Genomic DNA, 15113 nt, shown 5'->3' with positions numbered 1-15113 from the left:
ATTTGACACAATAGATAAAATAATAAGCGTTTAAAATACAACACATTGTTAAAGATTAATCCATGGTTTCCAACCTCTTTGTCTTTAGACGTTTTAAAGAAAGCAGTGTGTAGTCAGTGTCACATATCAGAGGTCTGAGTTGTTAACAGCTTCACCAAATAGTGATTATTCCCTCTTAACTTCTCACATGGTTTAATTTCAATAAATGCTCAAATGATCCAATATCTCAACAAAAATCAAAGATTAGAGAAAAAGTCCAAAAAACTGAAAACAGATTTGCTGCTAATACTTATGTACTTTAACTTTGTAGTTTTTTTTTTTATGTGGAACTTAATTCATTTTATTTGCTGAATTCAAAGGTCTACTTATTGCAGATATGACGTTTTCTTCCCCCACTGCTCTTTCTATTCTGTGCTGTTACGTATTCGAATAGTTCTTTACACACCTGCTGTTCGTTTGACTTGATCATTTTTTAACGTGAATCTGTGCATATTTCTGATGAAGAAAAAGAGCGAGGTCCCACCGAGATTTGAACTCGGATCGCTGGATTCAAAGTCCAGAGTGCTAACCATTACACCATGGGACCGGATGGTACCGCCACGACTGCTAATTATGTTCTGAAGTCTAATAAGAGCGTTTTCTGTCCTCATCGACGGTTGTACGTTGTATGACTTCTACCATCAAATGCTGCAAGCCTATTTACGCTCCTTAATTGAGCCACAACGACACGACTGCAAACTCGACAACAAAATGTGCTCGATGACGTCAGCTAATCTAAGTTAGTTTTGCTAAAATGTGCAGCCGATGACGTGCCGTGGGTTTTCTGCCGAGTAAAGCGAAACCCCTTTCATCTACCTCCAACACAAAGATGCAGATGATGTGAGGAGCTAAATGTTGCGGTGACGCACGTTAGAGTATTAAATACTTTTTGGTCAGGAAGCGCGTAAATATCGCCTAACTATCGAGTACGAAGAGCACGACGACAGACTTCACGGACGGTTTTTGGTAATAAACGTAAATGTTTGACTGGACCGCTTCTTCGAGCTTCAGTCCTCCTGTAACTGTTCTTTAGGTTGCATGTCAGTAATTACCAAAAGGAAAAAAAAAAAAGAGAGAATAGGGTGGAGGTAAAGTAAACTATACCGATAATTGATAGATACATATAGAGATACATAAATACAATTTCTTCTCAAATTATTTAGGTTACCCAGTCTGAGGTCATTTTGCAGTCAAGATAGATTATTTATACGGAATTCTTATTATATTATATATATATACAGTAAACAGCCTATTGTCCTATTGTTGTGGTTCGTTGTGTTGTTATTGCCGAGTTGTAGTAACACAAATCGCTACCTGAGGGCAGCAGAGGACGCATACATCCATGTCGGTCAAACTCAAATTTCTCATGTTTAAACGTCACATACAGTCTACGTTTTCAAATTTGAGTTATAAAATATAGTTGTTTTTTTTTAAAAAATAAATAAAGAGGTAAAGGTGCTGTGTGTGGTCATCATATGCACAATTTTAGTAAACTGCATTGCTGGCAGTATTAACTGGTGTGTGTGATGTGTACGTGTGTGGTCCTCTCTGTGCTGGCCCTCAGGCTGCAGTAACATCTTCCTAAAGGCAACAGAGGGAAGAGTGTAGTTGGGGTGGTGGGGCTCTTTGACGATCTCTCTGTCTCTTTTCCTGCACCTCAGGAATAAATGTCCAGGTGGTGATGCTCCCCATCAAGATGCTCTTAATCGTCCACGTGTAAAAGTTCTTGAGCACCATGAGGTAGCGCCTGAAGTCTTTCAAGTGTCTGAGTAAGTACTTAAACGCCAGGACGCATTGTCCTGCTGAAAGAGGCCATCAGGGAATACGGTTGCCATGAAGGGGTGTACGTGGTCTCTGAAGATGTTTAGGTAGGTGGTATGTGTCAGAGTAACATCCACATGAATGCCAAGTCACAAAGTTTCCCAGCAGGACTTCACTCTGCCTGTGTTGGCTTGCTTTCTTCACATATTGCATCCTGTTGTCATCTTCTTCCCCAACAAAATTCAATTCAATTCGATTCAATTCAATTTTATTTATATAGCGCCAAATCACAACATGACACTTAACACATTAAAGTCCTTTTTACAATATTATACAGAGAAACCCAACAATTCAACAATTCCCACATAAGCTAGAAGGGAAAAAACTCCTCTTTAAGAGGGAAAAACCTCCTACCGAACCAGGCTCAGAGGTGGGCGGCCATCTGCCTCGACCGGTTGGGGTGAGAGGAGAGCAGAGAGAGAAAAGGACAGCATAGAGATACAAGAGAAGAACTGTTGGTGGAGACGACAAGTGCAGAGCAGAGACATGCAGCTCCATGATGGGACATCTACAAAAGAAAGAACAGAAACTACGTGAGCGAGGGAACTGAATGGAGACAACAGACAATAAGAAGAAACTATGGGAGAGAAAAAGATGGTGAGGTATGAGTCAGTTAAAGAGTAGGAGGAAAGAAAAGAAACTCAGTGTGTAACGAGGTCCCCCAGCAGCCTCGGCCTATAACAGCATCACTAAGGGTTGGTTCAGGTCTGCCTGAGCCAGTCCTAACTATAGGCTTTATCAAAAAGGAACGTTTTGAGGAACAGAGGTTCTGATCCACGGCCGTCCTCCAATAACTCACTCACCGATGACAGAGGGAGACCTGCCACCCCCAGACGTAGTCAAAGGAAACGTAAGTCCCCTCTCTCTTCCTCCGCTCGCTCCAGACCCAGCGCTCGGGAACGAGTCTCCGACGACTCCGGCTCCCCAGCGCGCCGCGCTCAAAGCCGCCGCCACCGCTCCCGCGCTCCAGCCAGGTCCCCCGTCGAAGACGCACCGGCCAAGATCTCCGACCGGACTGTAGTCCGTCTGCTAAAAGCGTTAAAAGAGAAGGGGATACCTCAGCACAGCTCCGACAACAAAGCAAAACTGTTCCAACTCCTCACAACTTTCCAAAAGTCACATCAGGCTAAAAACACAGACGTACCTCCATCCAAAACACACCGGCGTAACGTCAACGACAGTAACGTCACCACACACCTCCAAGCCCCGCCCACCCTCCCACCCGGGTTGCCAGGTTTGCAGCGCGCCACCTCTCATCCCCCTCCACTTCCTCAGGCAAACTCCTCTTTGCACAGCGGTACCGGGATGCCGATTCTCTTCAATTTCCACAGCATTCCATCCCACCTTCTGGCTTGGATCCATCAGTCTGTACTACTGCTGTTCTTCCACACCCCTTTTTCTGCCCTCTACTCTAGCACCGGGTCGCCAGGTCTTCTTTCCTCTTTACCCCTCTCCCATCCATTCACAGTGCCCATCATCACCACTGGGCTGCCAACTTACAACCCTTTTGCCCCATTTCCTCTGGCGCCTCCAGCGACCTTCCCCAGCACAACGAGGGCCGCAGTTTACCCTTCTACTATGCAGATTCCTGGCACCGGGATGCCAGTCCCTCCTTCTTCTTTCCCTACTCTCCAACCATCCCATGCTCTCTTTTCCGGCTTTGCCGCATTTTTGCCACCCGTCCAGCTCTCCCCTGCAAATTATGTGGAGCTCCTTCCCATCCCGCCTCCGCGTGCACCATCCCCATCCAACCACATCCCCAAAGCCAACCTTCAGCCACCACTCACCCGCCAACTACTGCTCCTTCCAAATACCTAACTCCCAAATTTGCAGCGCCCAGCATTAGCATGCCCCTGCCCCAGGGATTAGATGGGAAAGGCTGTCTAACAATGCTCCAAGGGGGTAAAACCATATGCAATAATTTTAACGAGGCCAGATGAAACATGTCCCAGTGCAGGTACCTCCATACCTGCTCCTTCCGCAGTGGCGGCCATTCCCGCCCAGCATGCCCCCATAATCCAACAAAACCATGACTACCCATATCCGCATCAACCCCCATAAATGTCCAAGCATTAAAGCAAGCCCTGAAAAACCATCCAGATCCACGCTTTGTCAGTTTCCTAATTTCGGGTCTCCTCGACAGCTTCCATCCGGGGACCATCTCCATTCCCTCAGTCCCCTTCCAGTGCAAAAACCTCCAGTCTGCCCAGAGGGACCCCAACACAGTTGACTCCTTGCTAGCCACAGAGGTAAAACAGGGTTTCATGATCGGCCTATTCACACAACCACCATTCCCAAATTTCAGAATCAGCCCGGTAGGCATAGCAACCAGGAAATACCCAGGTAAAAAATGCTTAATCATCGACCTCTCGGCCCCTCATGGCAGCCAAATTCCAAGCATAAATAGCTTAATCCCAAGCGAAAATTTCTCCCTGAAATATGCCACCATAAACCACGCCATTTCCCTCACCAAACTTGCCGGCAGAGGTGTCTGGCTTTTTAAAACCGACATAACAAATGCCTTCAAAATCCTCCCCATCCACCTGGACTTCTAGTGCCTCTTCAGCATCCACTGGAAGGACGCCTACTACTTTGCCGTGAGACTCACTTTCGGCTGCAAGAGCAGCCCTAAATTATTTGACACACTATCAGAGGCCTTGTGTTGGATTCTCTCCAACAACCACAAAATTCCTCACCTGGTCCACCTCCTCGACGACTTCCTAGTTATAACTCCTCCTTTATCACCTCCAGCCCACGGTCTGTTGACCATGAAATCAGTCTTCGCTCAGCTTGGCATCCCTCTCTGAAGAGAAAACAGAAGGTCCTTCACACATCTTGGAGTTTCTCGGGATTACTCTCGACACTGCCCGGTTCCAAGCTTCTTTGCCCGCGGAGAAACTCCACTGCATCATTCTCCTCCTACAAAACTTTCTTCTTACTCCCTCTTGCACTAAACGACAACTACGCTCCCTCTCGGGACATCTGAACTTTGCCTTGCACATCATCCCCAGGGCCACTTCTTTATTTCGCACTTGCTCTCCCTCGCCTCATCCACACCCTCACTTATCGATCCAGTCTCCATGGATACCACCTCCAGAACAGACATGCAGATGTGGCTGCACCTCCTCTCCAACTGGAACGGCGTCACCTTCTTTTACGATGACCAACTTTCCAACCCAGAAAACATTCAGCTCTATACTGACGCTGCTCCTTCCGCCGGTTTTGGGGGCCACTACGGCAGACGATGGTTTTCAGCTGAATGGCCCTTCGAATTCCGCAACTTCCTCCAAGGCTCCCTCCAATCATCTTCAGCAGTCCACGAGATATATCCGGTCGTTATCACCGCTCTCCTCTGGGGGGCACGAGTGGCCAAAAAGGTCTATACTCATCCATTCTGATAATATCGCTGAAGTCGACATCTTTAACAAAGGCAGAACAAACTCTCCCATTATCATGCCCTTCATACGCCATCTCACGTGGCTGTCGGTCACTCATCCATTTATTCTCCAAGCTAAACATGTTCCTGGCCACCATAACTCCATCGCTGACTCTTTGTCTCGCTTCTCCTTCCAGATCTTCAGAACCTTAGCTCCAGATGCGGAGGAGAATCCAACCCCTGTCCCACCATTTTCAGACACGACATTCCTCATCTGAAACAAACCATCGCAGAACTCATCTCTTTTTCCCAACAAGCCATCGTCAGCAGCTTGGCCCCCAGCACTCTTTCTACTTACTGGACGGCCTGGAACTCTTTCCGCTCCTTCCACACCGCGTTTAACCTTCTGTTCCCTTCCTTCGACGTGGCCTCCGTATGCAGCTTCATCTCCCATGTCCACTCAATTCTCCACATCGGGATACCCACCATTAAGCTTTACCTTAGCGGTATCAACTTCTTTGCAAAATTACCCACTGGCTCCCCTGCAACGCTCTCCCAGTCGTCTTTACTTATTAAAGTAGTAAGCTTCAGCGCCAAACACCTACACCGACTCCTCGCCGTCTCCCGCTAACCACCAATCTTTTTTCTCGCTGCATTGCCACCCTTCGCTCTAACCACTTTTCTGCCCACCTGGCATGCACTCTGAAATCCATGTTTCTACTTGCTTTCTTCAGTTTCTTGCGATGCTCAGAATTCGCTTCTTCTTCAGCCAAGTTTAACCCTGGTCTCCACCCTTGCGTATCCGACCTTTATCCCATCTCCGAAGATTGCTTAGGCTATTCGCTCAAACGGAGCAAAACAAACCAGGTAAGCAACCCAGTTCCCATATTTTACTTTGAACTAAATTCACATCTGAGCCCCTACGAACCCCTCATACACTATCTGCAGTTCAGGAAAACGCAGCAAACTTCCTCCCATGAACCGCTGTTCATCACCGAAACAGGCCACGTCGCCAATCGATCCTGGTTCCTTTTACACTTTAGAGCAGTTCTAATCACCTCTGGGATTAATCCTGACTCCTTCTCTGGCCACCCCTTCCACATAGGGGCAGCCACCACCGCGTCAAGCAGAGGAGTCCCAGACCACCTCATCAAGGTCATGGGCCGCTGGTCTTCCCAAGCCTACCAACTTTACACCCGCCACAGCTTCGACGACCTGCGCAAAGGGCAGGCAGCCTTGCTTTCTTAGGATGGCTTCTTTTGGGGATCTGCAAGGCCCGGGAGCCACAGTGGATCCTCAACTAAGCCTTCCCCAAACCGCGAAACTCTCACCCTGGCTTAATCTCCCTCAATCAATGAAGGTTTGCCCTTGGCAGAGGCGGGGTCCTAGTGAATTGGAGATAAAGTTTTGGCTGAATTTCAGGAGCAGGACCACGCCTCAACCACTCCCCCACTTCCGGCCACACTCCTATAAATATCCACCCACTCTAAACCTCGGCCTGTTCGCGTTTTCCGCATCCCACCCTCCCTCCCTCTTGTTAAACCATTTCACTTATGGTTATCATGTTTCATAGCCTTTATCCTTCCGTCCCACATGGGGATCTCAGGGATCTGCAAGGCCCGGGAGCTACAGTGGATCCTGAACGAAGCCTTCCCCAAACCGCAAAACTCTCACCCTGGCTCAATCTCCCTCAATCAATGAAGGTTCGCCCTCGGCCGAGGTAGGGTCCTGGCTGATGAAATGTTGGTTAAACTCTGCTTGACACCTTCCAGCCTGCTCTGCTCCTATCTGCACCCCATCTTCTCTTTATGAGCACGATTACATTTTAATATAATCTAATGTCTGATAAACTCCCATCTCCACGCTCACTGAACGTAGGCTAGATGCAGTACGGCCGAGGAAGCATGACTGCTTCGGCCCACATTGTGCCGACCTGGATAATTACTTGGCACAAATGGATCAGACCCCACCCCCATCTGTGTGCGTCTGTATGGCTGTGAGCATGTCCCATACAGCTCCATCCAGCCATAGTTTAACAGGATGGTGTTGTGAGGATACGTCAACCTGATGTCCTGCAGCTTAGTCTATACTAACAGCTTAATGCACACACACTCAGCCCTATCATCGCAATCCCTAACACGTGAGCAGACCCCTCCCACTTGACTGTTTTGCCAGTTAAGAAGGATTCATGTTAAATCAATGTGGTGCTGGACTTTGGCTGAAATCAATCCAGTGGAATCTAAGGTGGTCTGCGTGAACAGCATGTCGGTGCTGGTTCAGCCTGTGCCCCTATATGTTGGAAGTAGGTCAAGCACACAGGGAGAAATTAATATTGTATGACTTATTTGTTTTCAATCTCCCTGGCGGCGAACGGCTATGAGGTCTATAATTTCACACAAAGATGCAAGACAACCAATCCACTATAAGTATGGGATAACTGCAAATCATTGAGGGAATAATTTACATCATTGTTGATACTTTGAAAGTATCATGTGGTACAGAAATTATGTGTGTGTGTGTGTGTGTGTGTGTGTGTGTGTGTGTGTGTGTGTGTGTGTGTGTGTGTGTGTGTGTGTGTGTGTGTGTGTGTGTGTGCGTGAATATAGCCTATATTTACATCATGCAGGTCACACCTAGGCACACACAGGAATAGATGGGCTTTTTCTCTGTAATCCCTGTCAAAATCCTAAATCCTATTTCAGTTTAATTCTTGCCTGTTTGGAGTTAGTCAACAACCGGACCTGAGCAGGATAAGATGAACTGTGTGCTATACTGCCCTAGATGCCATGCAGCAGGTTAAATAAGGATACTAAAGAAAGTTTACAGTTAACCCTCAAGTCCATCTGGTTTCTGTCTTGTGTAAATATTTTTTTTTCCATTTTCACCCCTTTCTAATGTGTGTAAATTTTAAGATTTAATATGTACACTGCTGTGACAATAACCCATGTGGGATTAAGAAAGTTTGTATCATCTCTTGTTAAATCTGGTCGCATTTCTCTATTGGCTCAGAGTCGCTGCTACGAAGCGTTTCCAGAATCTGACCTAGGAACAGTACCAACAAACCACTGGTTACTGGGTCACGAGGAGTCAGTGGATTTACCTTTGGCCCAGTTTTAGACACTGTTTACTTCAAACATGTCAGTCAGTTAACAGGTCAATTGGAAGATTTTTTTTTTAAAAAGATGAAAAAATACAGCTCCTCTCACCACAAGGACACCCACAGAAATTATAGATGAATCATGTATTGTCTTCAACTTTATAAAAATAACTTTATTGACATTAATTGACATTAATACACCTTAACCACCAGAATAATGTAGATTTGATTGGATGACACACCTTATAAGTATCAGTATTTTTCCAATTTTTGTGGAAGACTTTGGCGCATGTATCTGGTAGTGTCTGAGGTCATCCCCCAGGAAAACTTTGCATTTTATAATACAAAATATATAATTTCACACAAATTTCTGATCAATATTATTACTATATCTGTGTCAAATTTAATATAGCCTAAATGTAATATATTTTACAGAAAATTAACAGTCTGAATCTAAAATAAAATCTCAATCATTAAAAAGTCTACTCTTTAATCTGTGTGATAGTAATTTTATTGTTTTGCAGAAGTGATTGTTGAAAACAGTCATCCTGTGGATTTCTTTTCTAAAATTATTTTTTCTCTCATCTTGACTGGCAGCTTAAAGTGAATGAGTAATGTGGCCCGTGGGCCCTAAATTGGGTGGCTCTGAACTAGAGCATGTAACAAATAAACAACACCCAAAAAGCTTAAAGACAAAACTTCAGTGAAAACTTGTTTTTCATTTCTATTCATTCAGCTCGGGTGCGGTCAAAATCCTAAATCCTATTTCAGTTTAATTCTTGCCTGTTTGGAGGTATATAAGCTTTAAAAAGACTTTATTTTTATTCATCAAAAGGATTATTAAGATAATAGCTCCAGTCCAACCGCTGCTGCTCTCCACACCTACAGTGAAAGAAGAGGTGGTAATAGACGTTAACCTTACAATAGGTAAAACCCTGAATATAGAGAAGGTCAACTGAAAATTAAATATATATAGTCAGCAGTTACGCATTTGAACTAATATTGTATAAATTCTATCTAAATATACTACATTTGAATCCAAAGGTACATGTAATGCATTGGAACTTTCAACCTTTATTTCTTTGGTTTAAGAAATTAAAAGCAGTGTCTTGTATAATTTCAAGAATATGAGTGACAGCTTGCTTAGAAATTCAGTACAAGGGGGTCAACAGGTATATAAGCTTTAAAAAGACTTTCTTTTTATTCATCAAAAGGATTAAGATAATAGCTCCAGTCCAACCACTGCTGCTCTCCACACCTACAGCGAAGGAAGAGGTGGTAATAGACATTAAATGAATTGGGTGAATCATTCAAGGACTTTATTTTCTTTAACACATTTGTTTGGGTGGCGTCTTAAGATTTTTCAACTCCCCAGGTGTCTGAATTGTGGCTGATTTATATCCGCTACAAAAACTTCATGCTGAAAGTTTTGTTTCCCTGCCGGTGGGAATAAAAACACACCCAGCTAATAATAAATCAAAATCAAACATGAGCTGATGCTTTAATTATGTCAGTCTCTTGTAAATGTATGTGGTTTATGCACCTTCTTGCTGTTAATGTGATTTAATATAACCTATGTAAGTCCTCTCTTCACTTTATATTTAGGCTTTGATGTCAGTGCATCATCCCATATAGGAGAATTATTTTAAGTGTGATCCCACAACTGTGCGAATGCTGCAACTTTCTCCCAGTTAACAAGAGAACAGTATACCTTTACCTTCCATGAAACTTTACAGAATATCACGGACACAAGCTGTCCCGCTGTGGTTTTAGCGGGATGAGATTTACAGGAGGTGCATCCCGAGTTCACCCTGAGAATGCATGTAATTGGTTGAAAGATTTATTTTGAAAGCGGACCCAGAGTGTATCGGAAAGTTCGGCTTGTTGTTGTTACCCCTCCACTCTTTTCTCAGATTACAGGCTTCCCAAAGGCGTGCTTCAAGTTGAACCGGAGAATGGAGCTTTCAGAGAATGTGTGTGTGTTTACTGGCAGATATAAGACTATCTATCAAAAGGCCAGAGGTCAAAAAAAGGGGGTTGCTGCTGCACACAAGGTTAGGTTAACATTACGGTTTTGATTTTGTGCTAATATCACAATGTGATTGCACTTCAGTTGACCTTTAGGAGCATGTGGGCCTCTCAAGTGTCAATGAAAGGTTTCAAAAAATTCCCAGAGCTGAACAAAATAACATCCACCATATGCAGCAAATATGGAACGAACTGACGCACAAAACTTTCAAAAATGCAGCCCTCTCGTCTGAACTTGAAATAGCCTAGAAAGCACTAAGTCATCCCCTTATCTGTCCAGGTGGGCTTCACAGAGTCTGTTGTGAGTTTTTTGTTCCAGCTACGTTATAACCATGCAGCTTCTCTGCTGGCATGATCCCACTCATTCTGCCTTTGGCGTTGGAAATGAAGCGAGTCCAAATATCAGCCTTCTGTCATACATTTAATCTTCTATACCCTCTGATGTTAGCCGAGCTCTTAAAATGTAATGTGTAGATCCTGCACCGCTGGTGCCATATGTGCTGCAGGAAAGAGGAGGCAGCCAGTGTCTGAGTCTCACATGAGCACCATCGATTCAATTAAATGTTTTATTTGTTAATCGGCTTTTGTCCTGTCTTTGTTATCAGTGAGAAGCAGACTAAATAAAGATGAACGTTGTATCCTGGTCTGAAAAGTGAAGCCAATTTCGGAAGTGCCTTAAAATGTAATACCACTGAGGGCCACTAGGGGCTCCAATAGACTCCCATCCAAAAAGTGTGATATGAAGTACAAAGTCAATATGGTATCATTATCAAAACTCCCTCCTTCTGATCAGTGCTCGGGTGGCTCTTCTGAAAATACTTCCACAATTAGTTAGATATTAGGCCTCAAAGAGAGGTATATTTGGGGGCGTGTCTGGTTTGATTGACATGCCTAAGGTCCAGTATAGGTGAGCCCGCGTAGTGGCCTCAAATTCCCCCTCTCACTCTTTGCCAGCTCGTCCAAATATGGTCACTTCTGGTTTTAAAAAAAAACCAAGATGGCGACGGCTAAAATGCCAGACTCGAGGCCGTTTACAAACGTGATTACCAGACGGTTTATTTGTATGTACATTCAATGCCAGGTATGTTGAGGTGTCCTTGCAATTTTCAGCAAGGTTATTTTCAAATACAAGCAATCTGTCAACCCAGTTGGACAACTAATCCTGTTGATTAGACTCGCTTCTTAAATGTCTCGTTAGAGTCCACCAACAACCACGTTAGCACTCCACCACGAGAAGGGTTCTTCTGCCAACCAAACGGGAAAGAACACTTTAGTAAACCCTTGTAATTTAAGATCACCCCGGTGCACGGCATACATTACTGGTGTGTTGTCCCGCTGTGTCTCTTCTTGGCTGTACATAGTGGCCTGGCAGGGACCCTGCGACCTGACTTCAACCTTGCAGCAAGGCAGGGAGGGACATCGTTTATGTAACGTGCACAGCCTCAGATTAGTACCTTTATCTGCCCCCTTCTCACTTTGCTTTTATAATCTCTCTTGATCTCATGTTGACACCTCTCTCTCTCTCTCTGATTGTGATTTCATGGGCAGGATGTGGTCTCATGGTGATCTGCATCTAAGGATTTATTTTTTTACACTGACATACAGCTTGCTGTCCTTTCCAATTTTCCTCCTTGCTTTCTAAGTGATAGAAAAAGCCTGTATATGTGTCTTAAATGAGCAGATTACAACCCCCCTCCTTTGTTTTTCAGTCGCCCCAGGCTGTGACAGGCCTTTTCCTTCACTGTGTCCAGATCTCCTCCTCCTCCTCGTTCTTTGTTCCCTCTCATCATCTCACCCTCCCGCCTTCCTCTCCCTCCGCTGCTGGTTGACATGTAAGGCTCCTTCACTGCAGTTCTGTCACATGTGATGTAGCCACTCAAGTGTCCCCGCTTCACGGCTGCATGGACCCGATGAGAATCACCCTGTCTGACTTCCACACAGGAGAGAGCTGCAATGGGGAGCAGCAAAAGCAGCCGACTGACAGCTCTGGAAGACTGATGTGATGAACACACCGCTGACCATTCTAATGAAAATCAACCCATTAACCGAAGGTCAAACCATTTCCCTGCGATAGCGCTTCAGATTTGTGGGGGTTGTTATTTTTTAGCCCGTTTTACAGAAATAATTTCATTGCATTGGTGATCATTTCACTTTTTGGATTGTTGAATTGTTGCTGGAGAGTTCATATATGTTTTGTCACAGAACTGATTGAACTTTTGGCACAATAAGGCACAAGCAGTGTGCGCTCTGCTACTGACAGATATTCAAAAATGACACTGAAAATTTAGAACCAGAATAGAAGTTCAAAGGCATGTTTACCAGTGAAATCATACATTTGAGATAATGACATATTCATCAGCCACAGACAACAGTGAGTGCTCTATCGAGATAAGGATATCGTAGCATTTTTTAATCCAAGATAGTGAGCAAAAATTCGATGAAATTGTAATTTGCTATAATCAGAGAAATGAAAGCCTGACTGAATGCTTGCTTCTTTTAACTTCTGTGATACTTCCAGGTTCTGTTTCATGTGTTATTACATTGCTGTTCATTTCCCCCTCTGTTCTCTACAACACTGCAGTGTTGCAGAATGGACAAGATTTCCCACTAAATAATCTTTTCATCACTGGGATGAGTTCTTAGTGACGGCCTGACTACTCGCTGTCACACTGCTTTCTTGCATCTGTTTTTTTGTTTTGTTACAAGTTTCTCATCTATTTACTTTGTGCTGTAATTGATGTAGAGAGTAAAAGGTCAAAGCAGTCATTATTAACCTGACCCATAGGAGGTGCCAAAGAGCGGGTTGGGGGTGCCGAAGCTGTGCCCAAATAGCCATAATCATAGTTCATATTTTATTTTACATTTTAATAAGTGAAAAATATTTCATAAAATGAACACAAAAATTGATTTGTAAAACAAATGTTTGGACTAAAGAGCATAAAGCCAACACGTGACCTGATTTAGCCAATGGGCGCAGCCGCACTGAACCTTTGACCTGACTTCCACTTCCTGTTAGCGCACTGTTTGGGTAACTTAGCATTTAGCAAGTGGGTGAATCTGTTTTTCTCTCAACAAACATCCACAAGGGCAGACTCAATAACAATCATGGAAGTGAGACTGACTGTGCACCTAACAAGGCTCATACAGGTGACATTAATAGGTCTGGTGAAGACCACTAGCCTCGTGTATATAACACAAGCCTAGTAGTCACTTACCAGGACCAAGAAAAGCCAAAGAGGACCGAAGAGGAGCTGCCCGCCTGTGGCTGCTGCTGCTGCCAGTTTGCTTTCCTTGCTCTAAGTTAATTAGTAGTCATTGCGATGGCCAACCATGCAGACGAGAACACAGTCTGTCCAAAGACGAGGCGTTTGGAAAGACCAGCCTACGTGAGAAGCAGGGGGGACTGTGGGACCGGTGACTTGCTCTGTTGGCTGTAGGCATCAGAGGAAAGAGCCCCGGGCACTGGCACAACCACCGCTGCCTTCGTACACAACCACAACACAAGACACATTATTTTTGGTCATGAAGATGTCTAATGGTGAGTGCATGACTTTTCCCTCCGTTGCTTGATTTAAATTGAATGTATTTAGTGGTTGAAAATCCTGACTTCATTACAGTTGTTGCCAAGTCATTTAATGTTTGTCTGTTGATTGATTGGTCCAGGTGTTGGTAATTGGCACGATGAGTTTGTGATGTCACAATCTGAGGCCGAGATGTGCACACACACACACACACCTGCGTCTGTTGTTTGCTGCTTGTGTGAAATTTTATATTCAGAGGTGTATTTACACAGGCAGGCTTGTGGAACCTACATCTATATATCTTGAACTGAATATGTGGCCTTGTGTTTAACACTGAATGACACTAGTAGTTTGAGTCTCTTTGATTTATTTAATAGAAAAATTGTGCAGTACACAATACACGCACTGTGAAAAACAAGGAAAAAAGATGCACAAAAATGCAAGGAAGTATCCCAATTAGATAAAAAGAGACTTATCTTGAACTACGGGCAGAAATGCTTTTCTGACGTGTTTGAATTGGCATTGCTCATCCAGGTTTAAGATTCTAAGTTGAACTGCGTGAAATATGAAATAAAAAGGCAGACTCATCTAATCCCAAACCTGAATGAGAGCCAACTTCTGATGTAACATTCCTTATTATGGTTGATAAGTAATTAACACATACAAACCTTTGGGTAAAGTAGCAATATTCATAGAAATACTGAAAGGCTGCAAACATCAATTATTGTCACTATTAGTTTGTTTGATATGTACTTTCTCTCATAACTGATGGATTTTTTTTTTGTGTGTGTATAAAATATCAGAAAATATTGGAATATTGGATATATTTTTCATCATGAAATGTTTTTTTTTTTTTACACAGAGGTCAAAATTACTGTGAATGTAACTTTATTTGCTTTTCATACTTGTGTAGCAGAAATTGTGCGTGAGGACCTTACTCTCTTCCAGTGCATCCTGTCCTAATCATAAGATCTAATGTAACTGGAACCCAATAATAAGATGGCGCCACAATGCTTCTAAATTGCTCACTGAGTGCATCGGTCGAAGTTTTAAAGGTCTTTTTGGGCCTAATGGCTCAAATTGTACGCATTTATTGTTTAACAATCATTTATATTGTAATAATCAGTGGGAAAATACTTCTCTGGCCCTTTGGCATGCACTGACCTGAAATTGAAACTGGGATCACTGAAGTAAAAATGGCTAAAAGCCCTCTGATGTTCCTGTATGAGGG

General features: G+C 43.8%; 1 non-coding gene and 2 pseudogenes across 1 annotated transcript; 2 read left to right on the top strand and 1 right to left on the bottom strand.

Moving 5' to 3' along the window:
- Nucleotides 1-514: 514 nt before the first annotated feature.
- On the bottom strand, nt 515-586 carry trnaq-uug (transfer RNA glutamine (anticodon UUG)). The gene has a single exon. It is a non-coding gene; the product is annotated as a tRNA-Gln (tRNA).
- A 3217-nt stretch (nt 587-3803) lies between these two features.
- On the top strand, nt 3804-5536 carry LOC138618403 (uncharacterized; annotated as a pseudogene).
- Nucleotides 5517-6484, top strand: LOC138618402 (uncharacterized; annotated as a pseudogene).
- Nucleotides 6485-15113: the final 8629 nt, after the last annotated feature.

The sequence above is a fragment of the Brachyistius frenatus genome, unplaced genomic scaffold (genome assembly GCF_029030835.1).
Source record: "Brachyistius frenatus isolate BFR_SWC_R1_liver_20210118 unplaced genomic scaffold, ASM2903083v1 Contig_16, whole genome shotgun sequence".
Classification (NCBI taxonomy): Eukaryota; Metazoa; Chordata; class Actinopteri; family Embiotocidae; genus Brachyistius; species Brachyistius frenatus.
This window is presented reverse-complemented; position numbering and strand designations above follow the sequence as displayed.